This window comes from Lipotes vexillifer, unplaced genomic scaffold (assembly GCF_000442215.2).
Source record: "Lipotes vexillifer unplaced genomic scaffold, Lipotes_vexillifer_v1.1 scaffold241, whole genome shotgun sequence".
Taxonomy (NCBI): domain Eukaryota; kingdom Metazoa; phylum Chordata; class Mammalia; order Artiodactyla; family Lipotidae; genus Lipotes; species Lipotes vexillifer.
Genome location: NW_006784922.1, coordinates 4,576,969 through 4,581,331, shown reverse-complemented (window position 1 = coordinate 4,581,331; position 4,363 = coordinate 4,576,969). Strand labels below are relative to the sequence as shown.

Genomic DNA, 4,363 nt, shown 5'->3' with positions numbered 1-4,363 from the left:
CCTATGTTGGGTGCATAAATATTTACAATTGTTATATCTTCTTCTTGGATCGATCCCTTAATCATTATGTAGTGTCCTTCTTTGTCTCTTCTGATAGTCTTTATTTTAAAGTCTATTTTGTCTGATATGAGAATTGCTACTCCAGCTTTCTTTTGGTTTCCATTTGCATGGAATATCTTTTTCCATCCCCTTACTTTCAGTCTGTGTGTGTCTCTAGGTCTGAAGTGGGTCTCTTGTGGACATCTGTACATGGGTCTTGTTTTAGTATCCATTCAGCCAGTCTGTGTCTTTTGGTGGGAGCATTTAATCCTTTTACATTTAAGGTAATTATCGATATGTATGTTCCTATTCCCATTTTCTTAATTGTTTTGGGTTCCTTATTGTAGGTCTTTTCCTTCTCTTGTGTTTCTTGTCTAGAGAAGTTCCTTTAGCATTTGTTGTAAAGCTGGTGTGGTGGTGCTGAACTCTCTCAGCTTTTGCTTGTCTGTAAAGGTTTTAATTTCTGCATGAAATCTGAATGAGATCCTTGCTGGGTAGGGTAATCTTGGTTGTAGGTTTTTCTCCTTCATCACTTTAAATATGTTCTGCCAGTCCCTTCTGGCTTGCAGTTTCTGCTGAAAGATCAGCTGTTAACCTTATGGGGATTCCCTTGTGTGTTATTTGTTGTGTTTCCCTTGCTGCTTTTATTTTTATTTTATTTTTTTTGTGTCCTAACGTAACGAGGCTTTTATGAATGCCACGTAAAGAGGCGGCACAGTTCTGCATTCTGTAAACATCTGGACAGTGAATGGCCCCGCGCCCGCTCACTGTGCTGGTTGGTGAGCATGCGGATGGAGATGCGGCTGAGGTAGAAGCGGTCCAGGAAGTACTGGATGTTCTGGTTGGAGATGGGGTCATCGCCGTAGGCGTCCTTGTACTCCAGCACGCCCAGTGCCATGGTGGGCACCACGTCATTGTGGCGGTTCCGGATGGTGACCAGGGTGTCGGTGAACTGGCTCAGTGTCCGATGGTCCTCAGGGTCCTTGTCCGGGAACTCCATGATGCCCTAGAGACTCTGGACATACCAGCTCTGTACCAGCTGCACCGAGGGTGTGCTCAGCAACCGGTCGGGAAGCAGGTTGATCTCTTTCATGATGTTGGCCAGGCGCACAGGCAACTCCTGCCTGAGGAAGGTGAATGAGGTCTTCTCACAGGCATTGCTGGACCCGAAGTCCAGAAACTGCTTCATGGAGAGCGGGGACGGGGAGAACTTGCTGAAGTGCTCGATGTACTTGGGTGCCCCTGCCAGGGACACATTCTTCAGCAGCGTGCGGACCCAGTGCATGGTGGCAGTGGCTGCGCCTCGGGCTCGGGCTCCGGTCCCCACTCGGGTAGCGCTGGTGCTCTGTTCGGCCCAGGTGGACCCTTGCTGCTTTTAATATGTTTTCTTTGTATTTAATTTTTTACAGTTTGATTAATATGTTTCTTGGCATGTTTCTCCTTATGGGATTCTCTGTTTTTCCTGGAACTTGATTAACTATTTCCTTTCCCATATGAGGGAAGTTTTCAACTATAATCTCTTCAAATATTTTCTCAGTCCCTTTCTTTTTCTCTTCTTCTCTTGGAACCCCTATAATTCGAATGTTGGTGCATTTAATGTTGTCCCAGAGGTCTCTGAGACTGTCCTCAGTTCTTTTCATTCTTTTTTTCTTTATTCTGCTCTGCAGTAGTTATTTCCACTATTTTATCTTCCAGGTCACTTATCCGTTCTTCTGCCTCAGTTATACTGCTATTGATCCCATCTAGAGTATTTTTAATTTCATTTATTGTGTTGTTCATCATTGCTTGTTTCATCTTTAGCTGTTCTAGGTCCTTGTTAAATGTTTCTTGCATTTTGTCTCTTCTGTTTTCAAGATTTTGGGTCATCTTTACTATCATTATTCTGAATTCTTTTTCATGTAGACTGCGTATTTCCTCTTCATTTGTTAGGTCTGGTGGGTTTTTATCTTGCTCCTTCATCTGCTGTGATTTTTTCTGTCTTCTCATTTTGCTTATCTTACTGTGTTTCGGGTCTCGTTTTTGCAGGCTGCAGGTTTGTAGTTTCTGTTGTTTTTGGTGTCTGTCCCCAGTGGCTAAGGTTGGTTCAGTGGGTTGTGTAGGCTTCCTGGTGGAGGGGACTAGTGCCTGTGCTCTGTTGGATGAAGGTGGATCTTGTCTTTCTGGTGGGCAGGTCCACGTCTGTTGGTGTGTTTTGGGGTGTCTGTGGACTTATTATGATTTTAGGCAGCCTCTCTGTTAATGGGTGGGGTTGTGTTCCTGTCTTGCTAGCTGTTTGGCCTAGGGTGTCCAGCAGTGTAGCTTGCTGTTCGTTGAGTGAAGCTGGGTGTTGGTGTTGAGATGGAGATCACTGGGAGATTTTTGCCGTTTGATATTACATGAAGCTGAGAGGTCTCTTGTGGACCCGTGTCCTGTAGTTGGCTCTCCCACCTCAGAGGCACAGCACTGACTCCTGCCTGCAGCACCAAGAGTCTTTCATCCACACTGCTCATAATAAAAGGGAGAAAAAGTAGAAAGATGGAAAAAAAGAAAGAGGGTAAAATAAAATAAAATAAAGTAAGATAAAATAAAATAAAGTCATTAAAATGAAAAATAATTATTAAGAAAAAATTTTTTTAAAAAAGTAAAAGAACAAACAAAAAAAAAACGGACGGTTAGAACTCTAGGACAAATGGTGAAAGCAAAGCTATACAGACAAAATCTCAAACAGAAGCATACACATATACACTCACAGAAAGAGGAAAAGGGGAAAAAATAATAAATCTTGCTCTCAAAGAGCACCTCTTCAATTTGGGATGATTCGTTGTCTCTTCATGTATTCCACAGATGCAGGGTACATCAAGTTGGTTGTGGAGATTTAATCTGCTGCTTCTGAGGCTGCTGGGAGAGATTTCCCTTTCTCTTCTTTGTTCGCACAGCTCCCGGGGTTCAGCTTTGGATTTGGCCCCGCCTCCACGTATAGGTCGCTGGAGGATGTCTGTTCTTCGCTCTGACAGGACAGGGTTAAAGGAGCAGCTGACTCGGTGAGTGGCAGTCGGCACCAATCCTCTGTGCGGGAATCTCTCCGCTTTGCCCTCCGCACCCCCGTTGCTGTGCTCTCCTCCGCGGCCCTGAAGCTCCCCCCTACGCCACCGCAGTCTCCACCCGCGAAGGGGCTTCTAGTGTGTGGAAACCTTTCCTCCTTCACAGCTCCCTCTCACTGGTGCAGGTCCCGTCCCTATCCTTTTGTCTCTGTTTATTCTTTTTTCTTTTGCCCTACCCAGGTATGTGGGGGGGTTTCTTGCCTTTTGGGAGGTCTGAGGTCTTCTGCCAGCCTTCAGTAGGTGTTCTGTAGGAGTTGTTCCACGTGTAGATGTATTTCTGGTGTATCTTTGGGGAGGAAGGTGATCCCCACATCTTACTCTTCCGCCATCTTCCCAGGAGTCTCGAGATTTAAATATTTTAATCTGTATTGAAAAGAATAAGTGAAACTATACTCCTTTGACAAAGGGTACATATGTCCAACTGACTTCCACTTGCTGCCCATTAAATTAGGGTTTCCTCAGGAGCATCGGGAGGACACCTTTGCTCTCCTTCCTCTTTTTTCCTGCCCTCACACTGCTCACCTATTTCTGATGCGACCATCTTGTTTACGTAGATGACTTACAAATCTGCTTCTCTGAGCCTGACTTCTCTCCTGAGGTCCAGTCCCATTTCTCTCTCTTCCTGATAATGTGGTGGTCCTACCCTTACTTCAGTCAGTACCTCTAAAACTGAGCTCTGCTTAAGAGAAAGCTCTGCTTTCTCTTAAGTCCCACTCTAGGTTTCCATATTTCTTTCAATGCACCCCTATTCTCTCTGCTGCTGAAAACTTCAGTCTGCCTTTATGTCTTCCTTTCCTTCCCATCCCTAACACATGTAGCAGTCACCTGGGACTATCCCATTGGCTCTTTCACTCTACACCCTTCCCCGTTTCTCATTTGTTATTTCCCACCACCAGTACCCCAGAACTTAACCCTACTCCCCTCGTGCCTGGATTGTAGCAAAGATTGCTTGACTTATCTTCCCTTTTGCCGCCACTCACTTATCTATTCTCTTTTCACATCTGGTTAATATGAACATTAAAGATGGGACTATACCTTAGAACTCTTGTATTCCCAGAAGAGAAATTTCCACAATGCAACATTCAAATTCTGGTTTTTTTCCAAAATGACAAAAGGTCATTTCTCATATTTGTCATATGTTTCTGGTTAGAAATATGAAATTCAACATTGTGCAGATTTCATTAAAAAATGTTATGCAGATATGTTCATGTTCTGTGATTATTAGTTGACTAAGAGTGACTCTA

At 44.1% G+C, this 4,363-nt stretch overlaps 1 pseudogene; it reads right to left on the bottom strand.

Moving 5' to 3' along the window:
- Positions 1–727: 727 nt before the first annotated feature.
- LOC103079862 ([Pyruvate dehydrogenase (acetyl-transferring)] kinase isozyme 2, mitochondrial pseudogene) lies at positions 728–1,324 on the bottom strand (annotated as a pseudogene).
- Positions 1,325–4,363: the final 3,039 nt, after the last annotated feature.